Source organism: Nanorana parkeri, unplaced genomic scaffold (assembly GCF_000935625.1).
Source record: "Nanorana parkeri isolate BGI_ZX_2015 unplaced genomic scaffold, ASM93562v1 scaffold22, whole genome shotgun sequence".
NCBI classification, from domain to species: Eukaryota; Metazoa; Chordata; class Amphibia; order Anura; family Dicroglossidae; genus Nanorana; species Nanorana parkeri.
Window position 1 is genome coordinate 2,409,986 of NW_017306290.1, and position 15,145 is coordinate 2,425,130.

At 39.3% G+C, this 15,145-nt stretch overlaps 1 protein-coding gene and 1 pseudogene across 2 annotated transcripts in view; one reads left to right on the top strand and one right to left on the bottom strand.

The window, feature by feature from the left end:
- The window catches only part of SLC35F1 (solute carrier family 35 member F1), a 290,914-nt gene that overhangs the window by 231,199 nt on the left and 44,570 nt on the right, over positions 1 to 15,145 (bottom strand). The window lies entirely within an intron of this gene.
- Positions 3,089 to 3,396, top strand: LOC108792833 (annotated as a pseudogene). Its single transcript, XR_001941594.1, has one exon. The product of XR_001941594.1 is annotated as a 40S ribosomal protein S28 pseudogene (transcript).

The following is a 15,145-nucleotide window of genomic DNA, read 5'->3' on the forward strand; positions in this document are numbered from 1 at the left end:
CATTATATATATATATCATAGAGAGAGAGATTAGCCCAACACACCACTACTGTGTCTTAGTGTTACTATTAGTTTTATGCATTACAGCAGTAACATGCGTAATTTTTCATTTATCACAACCAACATCATAACGTTCACTTTCCGCCAAAATTTTACAGTTCAACACAGTTAATGTTATTTATATGTACCTACCAACCACAAAGAGTAACTAAAAACATATATTTTCCGACTCGAAAACACATCCATCTGATCTGTTCACTATGACCTGTTACATAGTCTTTGAATCCACTAATTAATTAATGACAATGTGATGTCACTTACATTAGCAAGCATCATAGTTCACAATACATTATAACCTTGAAAAGCAACACGTGCAAACATTAGGAATACCGATCTTCCACCAAGTTAGCATCCCAAAGCAACAGATTAAGATTACAATTTATTTAGTATGCTTTATCACCATCCCTTTTTAATTAGAAACTTTTTAAATACTGCTTTCTGTCTTAATTTTTTACCCACTGGATCATAGCAGTTGTGATGTGAAATGTTTAATGTCCCCTTTTAGTATTTTCGGTAGGTTAGTAAAAAGTTGCCTGTGTCGGCATAAGTGCAAAGTCCTGATGAATACTGATGATCACAATATTTGAAAGATTTTCAGCCTGCTCTTAAAATCGTGAGACATCTCAATACACTCAAAGGCCTGCCACAGAGTTAAGTGCTTTGGAGGGGAGTATATTAGAGCATTACAACCTGGCAACAGGGGAATCCATCAAGGCAATAATCATTCAGCAGCAAATTGTGGCGGGGACAAAACAACTAATATAAAAACAGTAAACATAATAACATTAATGGTATGTCAGGGAAACAATGATCCTAATAGTGTGTCTACAGCAGTTTACATAAAAAATAAATAAAATAAATTAGAACAAGATAATACAGTAAACGCCCAATTTTCCAGCATTCAAGCAACCAGCACTCTCAAGCAACAGGCAAAAACAATCAAGGACATAATATGTCCTCTTTTTTTTGGCAGTTGCTTAATAGATATGTGCACACTAAGTTTCATTAGCAACTAATTTTTGATCCTTCGAAGTAGATAAGGTAGAGGTTTCAGCAGAGGAAAGGCATAGATAAGGGTGTGCAGACCCTACAGCGCTACCAGGGCATCCACTGCATGTGCTGTCGGGTTCCTCTTCCTGGAGACAAATCTATCTAATCCATCCATCTAACACATCTACTTCTGGCATCACCCAAACACAGAGATGTCTTAGAACTTATCCCCTGGGTCAACACGTCTGCTGAGAAAATCTAGTACTCTACTCCATGAATGTGTAGAACAGGTATCAATGGAACAAAAAGCTCTTCCTAGGACAGTATAGATTCTACTTCTTTCACTGCTGTAACACTTCTGGTGCCTCCCTGATGACTGATGTAAACTACAGCTCTCCCAGATAGCAAGAAATTGTGCTGCAAGTTTGAAAATGACTTGCTAAACTATTACAGACTTGCCAAGCTTCACAATTTTGTTGCACAATTACAGCAAGTCTGCATTGCAAGTCTCCAGACCAGCGAGCTTGCAGAGCTCTTGCTAAGACCTGCAGGACTCTTGCTGTAGACTTGCCAAGCAAATTTGCTACAAGTTCAAAAAGTGTCAACTAGAACTTGTGCTGCGAGTGTTCTGCAAGTCTACAACTTGCCAGGAATATGTGCAGCAAGTTAACAAAATTACAATTTCACCCCGCCACAAGTTTGTAGCAAGTTATGCTTGCTATCTGGGCTGGCACTGGCCAAACCAGGACTAGTTGGCCAGTCAGAAGGGGGTTCCAGTGAAGTGACAACAGATGAATCACTTGTAACTCCAGGATGTGGTTTGGAAGTTTAGATTCCACCAGAGATCAACAACCCCGAACAGACAAATGCTCCAGAACTCCACCCCAGCCCAGAAGACTGTCATCCAACCTTTCAATGTAAGGGAAGAAAAAAACGTACCCTTCTTTGGGGACAGAAGACACAACAACAGACATCTTGGTTTGAGGATGTAAATGGATAATCTCGTACAGAGAAAGAATAGATGTGTCCCACACCGAGTGGAAGTTTTGATGCGAGGTTGTGGAGTGGAATTGGGCAAATGGAATTGTTTCTATGGTGGATACCATCAATCCCAGCACCACATGCAGCTCCATAGGGAAGACTGAGGTTAGGACTAAAGTTGTTGAACCTTACTCTGCAGTTATATCAACTTCTCCTGGATTATCGACAATAACTGACCGAATAGATCACATCTGAAATGTTGGAGAACATGCAAAGGCATTCAGAGCCTTCAAATATAAAAAAAAGTGCAAAGGCATCCTTTGGCCTTCAAAATTGTAAAACAGATTTGAACAGAAAGCTTTAAATTTTTCAGTTGGAGAACAGGAATAATAACTCCCAGGTTCAACAATCCCTCAATGGGAAAGAAAGTCCATATAATGAGAAGATGCAAAATGATAAAGTAAGGTAGAGGATGGAAGCAAAACTCCATTTTGTAATCTGTGGATGCCACCTCCAGCACCCAAGCGTTGGATATACAAGCTTCCCAAATGTCCGTGGGGCCCATCAGACAGTTCCCCAAATTTATATGCACGTAGATAGACAATCCCCAAAGACTTCTAGGGGCTGTAATAGGCCTGCTTGGCTCGGAAAAAAAAGACTTGCCATGCAGGATGTAAATAAATAACGTAGACCAGATCAGTCGGATCTCGGTAGGTATACATCTGTGAAGGGAGAAGGTGAGATCAATTATCTCAGGGCAAAGGGGCAAATTAAGTAAGTGGGCTTCGTCTGAAAGAGCACAAATTCTTTAACTCTTTCACTGCTATATTCCTTTACTTTACTTTACTCCATATTTCTGTAATTGTTCTTATCAGCTTTGTTACAGACCTAGAATCATGGGGATTGATTAACTAAATGAAAATAGGCTGTTCACTTTGTAAGGCAATTTTCACTTTGCAGGGGATTTTTTTTCCTTAGCTTAGTGAATGTGGTGAAAATTTACTTTGCAAAGAATGCACAATCACGTGCAAGGGAAATAAAAAAACAGAATGTCGGCTCTCTTCTTTCTAAAATCCTCCATTATGGACACAGGCCGCGTGCAGCCGAGCAAGCTCGCTCAGGTAACTAAAGTTCTTGGGAGAACTGGATCCCAGGGGCAGTGTACTCAGGTCCGTGTTGAGTTTATGGATGATACTAACCGTTCCATCATAAGAAATGTAAAGGGCCCTGTTCGTGAGAGAGATGTACTGACGCTGTTGGAATCTGAGCGTTAAGATAGAAGATTACGCTAGCATGCCTTATAAACGTGCATCAATGGACCTTGCAACATCTTTGTATTTTGGCTGAAAATAAACATATTAAATGTTTTTTTTTTTTAAAACAGAATATTGGCTTGCACATGATTGGATGATGGAAGTCAGCAGAGCTTCACCTCATTCTCACTGAGCTATGGAAAAATGTCCTTGCAAAGTGAACAGCCTGTTTGCCTTTTGTAAATCAACACTAGTATTTTTGACTGCCTTACAAGCATTTTCCTTTATTACATTTCATTTTTCTTTTCTAATCATTATAACTCTATATGATCTACTGATATATCATCTGCTGAAACTAAGATACTCTAAAATGTACTCTCAGTGTTCTCCAAAAGCTAATTGAAACTTACCCAGAGGAATTGGACACCAATCTCTCTGCCAGGCTTCAGCAATTTCCCTCATATGTGCACCATAAGTTCAGTTGCAACAACAATTGTGAAAAGCAGATTCAGTCATGCTAAACTTTATCAAATTATTTCAGCAGACAAAAATCAGTGTGCATTTCCAAATGTAGACATTGCAGATATTTTTAACATTAATGGTAACAAATTGCACAGCTGAATGTTCCTTTTCTCAACTCAAGCATATTGAAAATCCCAGCAGAACAACTATGCAACAAGAAAGCCTGACACCTTGACTCTGTTAAATAATAGGAGCTGAATTGTTAGGCCTAATTAGTTTAGAGGACTTGATCGAGACTTTTCAAAACAAACAAAATCTAGAAACAAATGTTGAAAGATTAGCTCCTTCCTCCAATGCAGTTCCATGGAACACTGGTGCACAACCAAGGCTTCCACCAGCCCTTCGTCATAAACAGTAGAAAAAATGGGTTTGCACGCGGTTCTGGATCCAGTTAAAATCTTCTTTATTTATTCAAGGCATAAAACCAGACAATGCAGTCCTCCTAACTTGTTTCAGCCATGAGGCTTTAAATAAATCAAAATTTTGTTAAAATTTTAAAATCTAAATAAATATTAAGAATCAATAAAATGTCTATGCTACAATCGGTGACCTTATAAATCTGGTTAATAAATATAACAAAGATATATTCCAAATCATGAAATACTAAGCATACAGCGCTAGCTCCTAATACCAACCCCCATATAAATCAATAAATAAATAAATAATGTGCATCCAACTATAAATAAGTCAAAAAAATGTCAGTGTTCTTTTCATATGTGTATGAACGTGAAAAACCTGCACTTCCAACATCAATAAAGTCCAAAAAAGTTTCAGTGTCCTTTAAGTGTCCGTAAACGTGAAACACTTCCACTTCACACACAAATGATCATGTGAAAAATCCACCATCTGTTTTCCTTGTGCACTCCCGACCCTTTTGGTAATGTGCTCACCCTATGCTGTGAGACTCCTTAACTAAGAAGGTCTTGTATTGCAGAGTGAAACCAACAAATACCTTTTCCATCTCATTCTGCTAAAAATCCCCTGTTCCAAACATCAGAGGCGGTACAGGATGCTCATAGCATAAAAATATCTTTTACTAAAAAAACTTGTTAAAAACAGCATGTGTACTCACAAAAAAAGAGCATGTAACCTGCACTAGGTAACACCGGCTTAATCTCAGTCTGTGCACCGCACCTCCTCATTTGCATGCAGATGCTCATAGTGTGTAACGACGTCACAGTACTCCAACTTGCCTAATGCATTTCATCACCACAGACTTCATCAGAAGTATGAGCATATGAAAAGGACTGAACATTTTTTACCTTATTTATATTTGGAAACACAATATTTATTTATCGATTTATGTTTTTTAGGGTGCGTTCACAGGGCGTTGGTACTAGGAGCTAGCGCTGCATGCTTAGTAAGTAAATATTAGGGCATAAGTAAATCATTTGGCTAGAGGGTTCAAAGTGAAAAATTATTAACATCAAAGTGATTTTTTTTCAAAAAAAGGATTTTGACTAAAATGTTTCATTTTCATTCATATCAAAGTGTCAATTTGGGCACATCAAAGTGAGAATTGTTAACATAGAGTGAAAGCAAATACACAGTAAAATAATTATTTTTAATTATCATTAAGAAGTGATTTTCCTCATCATTTCTTAATAAAAGGACCTCAATCAGTTGCTTAATTTTGATTAATGCCCATCTGTAAAATAAAACAAGAAAAGTTTGTATTTATCAATAACAAGCAAGGCTCCCCTAAATGCGAAATCCCATAAGATGGAGCTGTCTATAATAGAAAAACAGGCAGTACAAAATGAAAAGTTTGCATTTAATATAATTGTGGGGTCAGGCCTAGAGCTGGCCTTTCTAGAAAACTGAAGACAGTTTAAAAATGTTCAAACTTTTATTTTACTTGTCTTGTTAGTTAAGCAATGGATGGGCTGAGGAGGACACCACTGTTGCGCTGTGCTTTATTCATCTGTTGGGTCCACACTGACAGAGGCCTGAAATCTGAATACAAGTTGATCTGAGGTTTGTTCAAGAGTTTATCTGAGATCGAAATCGAGGGCGTATCTGAGGTCTGAAGTAGGGATAAAATGAGGCTAAAAAGAGGACTAATCTGAGGCCTAACTTGGATTTATTTGAGGACTAAATTGGGGCTTATCTGAGGTCAAAATGTGGGCTTATCTGAGGTCTGAAGGGAGGTACCACATACTGCATATCATGTGTGGTGTACTAGCCTAATGTCAGAGGATATGTATAAACTGCTTCTAAGGTTGGCTTTTACATAAGTCAACTGTTCATTAATCAAAACATGTATTTCGTTTCCTAAATCAGAGTTATCTGTAATCCACCGCATCAAGGATCCAAGCAGTTCCTCACAGTACTTCCTGAATCCTATGCTGAGTAACTCCTCTCAATCTGATACCATGAATAGCATCACCAATCACGTGTAACGGCAGGTTGGAATCTAACTGATCTCTGTGACAAACTTCTTTATACAGACATTATTTTACATGGAAGATGTGGAATACAGCAAGGAGCCTGCAGTTTGGTAATACTTTACCTACATCACAAGCAGAGGTTTGCAGATCAGTATATTACTTACAAAATGGACTTGGGTAGACTGGTGTGCTACAACCATGCCTGGATAAAAACCTTCAGTATTGAATAAGTATAAGTAGGCTATGCTCCCTTTATGCATCTCAGGGTCCAGTTTTTGAATTTTAAATGAGAACTTTGAAGTAAAACTACATTCTGGAAGTTGTGTTAAAACAAAAGACAAGCAGAGGGCAATGTACTAGTCACCAGTATTGCCTGTAGGCTCCCTGCAGCAGATGTTTTCCTATTACAGACTTACCATGCCTTGTTCTGTGAAGGCGACCATCTAAGTAGAGCAAGTGCTTTGCTTCCTCATGCCAGTACTTCCAGCAAGGAGAACAGTAAACAGCACATCTCACCTTTAAAATCTCATGATACTATAAATCAGAGGACACCAGTGCACAGCAGATTTAAAGCTACGAGTCACATATTAGGAAGTGCACTGCGAATTCAAGACAAAACGGTACAACATAGACAGAGTTCCCATTTCTAAATATTCCTATAACATAGCAAATCTTCACTTTTTAAGTTCATGTCCACTTTAAAGTCTCACTGACTAGCCTTTTTATCTGTTATGGGTTTTAATTATAGTAGACCTGTAAGTTTAAGAAAGATATGTAGAAGTCTGGAATGAATAAAGGTAATGCAATGGCTAAAATACATATCTTCCTCATAAGCCAATTATGTAAGCATTTGGTCATTGTGAAGGGCAAGCATCTGGTTGATTCTACCCAATTAGCAGAGTGATAAAAGGATGTCATGTGATAAAAGGACAGAGCTTTTGGGTATGTGATAAGCACTAGAGGGGATAAAGAACAACATTTTCTTCAGGAAATAATACGATTCATGCTCCTTTATCACTCTTTATCCATCCTAGCAATCCCACTGTTATAATAGCTTTAAATTACCTTTTCATTGGTTTCATTCTGAAGACACAGCAAAAATCAACCAAAGTGTTGCATAGACTGTGAGTTCAAGTTATTTCTAGTGAATTAAAAGGTTTAAAGTGCTGCAGTTTCTGGGGGTTAAATTATATCTGCTGACACAGCTCATAGGGCCAAGGTTAAATTACATTAACCTCCCTGGCGGTCTGATTATTCAGGATTTTAGCATCCCAAAGCGGTACATTGTTTTTCATGGAAATTTGTTTTATATTGTAGGCCTGTAATTCTTAGTAAATCATAGGAATAACTCACCTAAATGTCCAAACAAGAGTCCAGTAGACATCCCGGGTATGATAAAGTTTGAAATGACACGACCCGGAACCTAATTACATTATATTCTGTGTATTCTGTGTAAATGTAATTTTTCACTTTTGAATTTCCCACCGGCTCCGCCCCCCACTGTGACGCCGTCGGCCGCGTACAGCAGAGGACGCCGCGGGCTCGCAGGGACAAAGCAATAAAGTTTAGTGGAAAAAACTATTGCAAAAAAAAATGAAAGTCCTCCCCCAAAATGTAAAGTTACACATAAAAAAGAATAATAAAAAAAACTTTTTTTTAAAGTCCCCACCCATACATACATGTGCAAACATGCGTCGGGGGCGCATACGTTCAAAAACGACGATTGCGCCCATTACGCAGCACATGTTACATATCGCCGCAAACGTCACAGTGAGAGCAATCATTCTAGGGCCATCAATCACTGATAACACTAAACTGATGAGCTGTAAAAGCTTTTAAAGCGTCGCCTATGGCCAATTTTGGGTATGGTAGTTTTCTGCGATTTCGCGGCTAGCACGCAATTTTAAAGCTTGACATGTTTGGTGTCTATTTACCTGACGTGACCCCGTCTTTTATATTTTACCAAAAAATTGGGTAATATTAAATGTTTCCTAACATAATGTAAAAAAAAAAAAAATCCAATTTTTTTTTAATTTTTCCTAATTATAGTAAAAAATAAAAACCTCAGTGGTGATTAAATACCACCAAAAGAAAGCTCTATCTGTCCCCCCAAAAATGGTACAAAATTCATTTCAGTACAGCGTTGCATGACGGAATAAACATCAGTCAAAGTACCTCAGCGCAGAATACTGAAAAATGGCCTGGCCAGGAACGGGGTCTAAACACCGCGGTCTTCAAGCGGTTAAATGATGTTTCTTAATCCGATCTTCCTCTTCTTTCCTGTCCTTTTCAGCCTTCTCTCCAGCGCTGCGGTGGGTGTCCGATCCAGCGCTGACTACTCTGTCCTTGCTGGTACTTCCGATCCCACGGTGTCTGCATGCGGGTGCACATGTCCATAGACTTACCTTGCGTCTCTCCTCGTCTCCGAGCCGAAAATCCAACCTGCACATGCGCCCGTCCCAAGATCCTTTGCGGCCGCTCTAGCAGTTTCGGATTTTGGGGCGGGAGCGCGCGGCAAAGACAGGGTAAGTTTAAGCCGCTGTTAAAGCGTTTTTGGTTTTTTTAAAAACTTTTTGCATATATCGACTGCTTGCTAGCAGTCAATATATGCAAAAAAAAAACGGAGGGTTTAGAAACCCTTTAAACAATATTTGTACATTTGGTTAGTAAGAGCAGTTCTTTTAACAAATATCTGTATTAAACATTGACACATATTAGTTTGTCTTTAAAGGCGGACAGCTGAATCCTGATGTATTGCTTCTGATAACATGTCTTTTAAAATGAACATAAGTTGCATTATCAGTTTGTAGTTTTTTATAAAACAATTTATAGTAATATTTTACAACATCTCAGATGTATCGGTTTTGTACTGAATTTGTTGGTGAATATCAAGTAGTGTCTATACCAGCCTACTGTTTTGCCAAACAGTTAGATTTTAGAACAGGTTGTAAAGGTTTCTTGGCTTCAGAAAGGGTTAGGAGTGCTTTAACATAAGAACTTAACTGCAGTGTGTATGATAAAGTGAGAAGTGAAGAAAGAACTTAAAAAAATGGATGGTGCGCCAATCCAGAAGCCTGTACATACAAAAGAATCATCATGCTTTACGCCTCGATTTTTTTTTATCAATGAGCTGAGCAGATTCCAACCATTGTCAGCCGGTTGCCTGGTGAAGCAGGCTCCTCGAGGATTTACGCATAGTTTATGACCTACAATGGATGGGGGGCATACTCTTTGCATGGGAGCTGATCAGCACATTTATAGGAAACAAAGGCAGACCTCCGGTCAGATCATACTTATTCTCTTTGCTATGTAAATTAGCTGAACAGAACAGTGGCACACTGCTACTTGTCATTTATTGGGCTGCTTCGAGAAGACACACACAAGACTGTATCATTTATTAAAGGCTAAGTTCATATATAATTAAGTAGTTAATCACTGGTCTTTTCTCTTAAAATCATTAGATGTGCTTGCTGTGCTGCATATAGTCAAATAATTTCATTTATTAGGAGAACATATTGAAAGTAAACTTCAGACTTGAATATTTACCAATGAAATATATGAAAGTATAGCCTACTACCTTTTTTTCATCCTGGCAATGCATGAAGTCAACTTGTGATTTGCCTTTTCAGGGCAAAACAGATTGTTCACTTTAAAGATGACCCTCGTAGCAGACAATACTTACCGCCCTTTCTCTCCTCCTACACTAGGTTTGCCAGCAGAATTGAGCACTGTGGAAGCTCTAAGTCTAACAGAGCTAGCAGGACTATGGTCTCTCTCTCTCCATCCCAATACAATGGCATTGATACCTGAGCAACCAATTGTCTAGAACAGTGCTGTCTCTTGGGAGGAACTGAGTGACAAGAAGCAAGGGAAGGGGAGTATAAATAGACCCCCTAGGTGTACCATTTTGGCTAGTACAGAATCAGCTTTTTGGCAGGCGGAGGAATCCTCGCTCTACAGACCACTGGCTCTCTGTATTATGTGACTCTAGGCTGCTAAGGAAGTATGTAGATTGAGGCTTCCTAGGCCTGCCAAAAGGTGAAAATTACAGCAGGAGACAAAAAAAAGGTCAGCAGTCCTGAGTTGACAGAGTTTTGAATTCTGAAAATGATGTTTGGAGAGAGGAGCTGGTAACCAATGGTAAGCAGTTGTTACAGTCCTTGGGTTCGGCACTGACAGAGCTCTGAAATGCAAGCTGATCTGAGGTTTGTTCAGGGGTTTATCTGAGGTCTAAAGGGGGCTTATCTGAGGTCTGAAGTGGGGCTAAAGTGAGGTCTAAAGGAGGACTAATCTGAGATTTGAAGAGGACTAATCTGAGGTCTAAATTGGATTTATTTGAGGTCTGAAGTGAGGCTAGCCCTTGGGTACGGCACTGACAGAGGTCTGAAATCTGAATACAAGCTGATCTGAAGTTTGTTCATGGGTTTGTCTGAGGTCAAAAGGGAGGCATATCTGAGGTCTGAAGTGGGGCTTAAGTGAGGTCTAAAGGGGGACTAATCTGAGGTCTGAAGAGGGCTAATCTGAGGTCTAAATTGGGCTTATTTGAGAACTAAATGGGGGTTATTTAAAGTCTGAAGTGATGCTCAATTAAGGTCTAAGGGAGGGCTAATCTGAGGTCTAAATTGTACTTATTTGAGGACTAAATGGGGGCCTATCTGAGGTGTAAAGGGGGGTGCAGCTCATACTGCATATCATGTGTTCTGTACTAGGCGAATGTTGGAGGATATGTATAAACTGCTTCCAGGGTTGGCTTTTAAATAAACCTTTTGCTATTACTAAAAGTGAATCAGGCAAGTCCAGGACTATCAACAGTCTACTTATGCACATCCCTGATTACCGAGAAAGAAATAATTTGCATTCCTGCTCTATATCCACTGCAGTCTAAACAATAAATACAAAGTAGATCAGATAGAGGGACATTGCACAGAATAAGTGGTATGAGGCTGCATGCCCCTTTGAGCACAATGAAAGGCCTGTTTTATCTAGCTACTAGAGCTCTAGAGCATCAATTGAAAATAATATGAATTGAATAAAGGAATTAAGCACAGTTGCAAGGTTTTCTGGTAAGCATTAACAGTTCACTGAATCATTTTAATTGTTGTCTGGGGTTATCCTTTACAAAAGATATTTAATGAATGATAGTAATGCATATTAAACTACACTATAGACTGAGAATACACTGCAACTCATGAGGGTGAAGCTATTTAGAGTCATCTTGCCAGTGTTCCCTTACTTGTTGGTACAATTGTTCCTGCAGTTCTCATTCAGTAACTACAGAGACAATGGAGCAATGGGGGAGGCTTCATAGTACTGTGTTTGGCTATAATTTGTTCACCAGGATCCTAGAGAGATGTGTTTAACCCTTCGCTAGAGCCCTTTTTGCACATATGTTAAATCAACATTTTAGGCCTGAAAATTGTTCAAAGCCCCCCATAAATATATCATTTTAGAAATCTGGAGAATAAAATCGTGTCACTTGCAATTTTTATGTCACATGATATTGGTGCAACTATTTATCAAACCCAAATTTTCAGTAAAACAAATTAGTGCACACAAATTAAAAAAAAGGTGAGGCAGCGCCGAGTAAATAGATACCAAATATGTCAAGCCTGAAAAATAAAACTTCAGCAAAAAACTTCAGTAGCCCAAATTGTCCATAGGCAAAGCTTTAAAAGGTCATCAATTTAGTGTTAACCATGAATAATGGCCCAAGAACTATTGCTTTCACTCGTCCATGTGCAGCAATATCTAACATATATGGTGCAATCGTCATTTGCGTACTTGCGTGTACATTTTTTTTATTTATTTCATGTCATTTTTTTACACTTTTTACACTTAATGTTATTGCTATAAAATAGGGGACCCCCATGTGATACATATTGCTGGTGACAGGTCCTCTTTAGGGAGATATTAGGAAACATTTAGACCCCTAATGTGACCTATGGACCTTAATGACACTGATCAAGCAAAGATCAACCGCTCAGAAACCTGAAGTGGCAGCAAAAGGGTTAAAGGGTAAAATATACAACTAGAAGTTTTTCGTTATGTCTGTTTGATAAATTTAGAAAATACCTCTGGATCTCGACAAAAATGATATCAGTGCGCTCTGCCTGTGCTGCAGTATTGTCAGTTACATTGTTCCCAGATATCTCGGAGGACAACAGATCACCTCAACTCTATGTTATGGAGACGAGGAGAGGGGAAGGGTTCTGTTGTCCTGTCCTAGGGCCACAATGCTGCTTCTCCATAAAGGCATTGTTGCCTTAAGACGGGACAGGTGTATTACTGGCAGACTCACCTGGTAAAAATAAAGAGATAAGGCATGAAAAAAAAACTAATGCAGCCATCACATCAAAGGACTGGTAAGCTGCAATATATTACATTTTTGTTCTTAGGTTTACATGCACTTTAATCTCTGAAGAAGTACATTTTACATTCAAGTATGTACTGATTGTGTAAAAGAAACCTGTTGCTGCATTCAGCGCCTGTGGACGAATAATACAATAAATGCTAAAAACAGCATGTGTGTCATGTCCAGGATATACCTTTCAATCATAATAAAGTCTTAACATGAGCATCATACAATGTATAACGGTGTCCTAAATACAAATCTGGCCCAGACCTTTTTTTGTAGAGTTAAGGTTTACATGTTTTGTCAGATTTCTATTGCTATCTATATCCCTGCTGAGGACACTTCTCCCCATCCGGGTGGCACCCAGGACATTACCATACTTCCCTTTTTTATTAGTCTGCAATCCATTCTCCATATACTCCTATGTGTAGCATGCCAACGAGACAGAAGTGCTTACTGCAAATAACTTACGGGCAGAGGATTCAACATTTTCCTGCTGGATGGAATTCTACGCTAAGGATAGTGTTTTTCAGTGAGCCCATTTTCTGAATTATTACTGTACCATTATCTTTGTGTCATTTTTTATTTGACTTTTCCCTTTCTTTAATGCTTACTTTGTCATATTGTTGTTACGTTTTTATGTGTTATTATTTATTTTGTTCTATAGTTTTATAACTTTCTCTGAAACACTCAGCCTCCCTGCCTAACTATGAAGACATCAGTGACACAGGACATGCATTGTTTTCAATGGGTCGATGGACTCGTAGGGGTTGATGTTCCTAAAGGCAAACAGGCTGTTTACCTTATAAGGGAATTTTCAATCAGGTTAGTAAATGTAGTGAAAATTCACTTGGCAAAAAATACCCAATCACTTAAACACAGTATTTTTTTTACCATCTTGTCTTGAATTGTATTGTGATTGTAATGTCTTCTTTGGAAGACAAACTGTTGGCGCTATATAAATCCTGTATAATAATAATAATAATTTTTGTTTGCACATGATTTAATGATGGAAGTCAGCAGAGCTTCACCTCATTCACTAATCTAAGGGAAGATTCCCTTGCAACGTGAACAGCCAATTTGCCTTTAGAAAAAAAAAAAGTGTTAAAGAAACCTTCTATTAGAGAACATAGAGGCTGGTATTGCTCACTCTGAAAATACTAGTTGCATGGCTTTCATGCTGCTCCTATTGTTTTAGTTATCTGTCACTGGCCTTGAAAAGGTATGCAGATAAACAGGGGCGTCCTGAGGCCGGGTGTCACACCGCCGCGTCGTCATCGTGTGTGCGCATGACATCACCTATGCGCATGCACGATGACGCCATTGCGCAATCATCTGATTGATGCCTGCCGGTGACCATCTTGGTGATGGACGCCGGCAGAGAGAGGAGGGGACGTTCAACCGGCGGGATGAGGTATGTCGCCGGGTCCCTTCCTCTCTCCTGACACTGTCGGGCTCTCGGTCCGTAACCGAGTGCCCCGCCTTTTTAGAGGGGGTGACACCAAAATGACTGTGAGTAATTTTGGTGTCATCCCTGCAATGGTGAAACCGGGTGTGGGCTGCACCCCCCTCGTGAAGCCACTGCAGATAAAGACTATTCTGGGTCAGAGATTCAAAAAGTACTAAACCCAGTCACAGCCAATCAACTATCATTTTCAGAGGGTAACAATGGCAGCCTACATATGTAACTTGTGACCGGTATCCTTTAATGTCCTTCAAGAGAATGTGTAAGAAAACAGCTAAACTCACAGTTGAAATACATATGTGCTGATTGAAAAATGTTCTGGCCAGCGCAAAGCTCGGCAAATGCCATTCACACCACCTATACTCCTCTGTGCCATCTAATGTCATACAAGTGGCACTGACCCAGCTATATGATGGGCGGAAAATCTATAAATTGGCCCCTAAAAGTCAATTGTCATATGTACCAAAAAAAAATTAATTCTGTTCAACCAGTTTTATAACTTAGAGTTCCCTGTCAGGCAGCTCTGCCAGGTTCTGACCCCACTTTTCTCTACTGTTGTTAAAGCAACAGAGCTTAGTCAAGGATCTCCCCAGTCTGTGACTGTATAGTGATGGTTAACCCTGTACTCTCTCCTCTGTTATCAGCCAGCCCCATGTGTACTATACAATATTGTAAAGCCTGTCCCTTCCTGTCCCAGTCTAAATCCTGTTGTGCAGGGAACAAGATGCTAATCTAAGGGCAGACTGAGGCACCATTTAGAAATACATGTAAGGAAGTTTTATAGAACATAAAGCTGAGTTACATAGGGTAGTATATGAACAGACCGCACTATCCAGAGAATTCCAATACTTCAGACTTTATTGAAATTCCTTGACCTTAGAGGTTGTAGCTGGTTGGGGGTGTGCTGTGCTGTGCTGTGCTGTGCTGGTATTTGCTGCTTTATACACTTTTATTCACTGCTATACTGGATTTGCTGTGAATTTCAATAAAGTGTGAAGTATTGGAATTCTCTGGATAGTGCGGTCTGTTCTTATACTACTACATTCCAAGGTGGAGACACACCTATTAGACCAGTCCTGATGGCGGCTAAGGAATTGGAGCGGTGAGCTTTCCTTTGGTTCTACATGAGTTA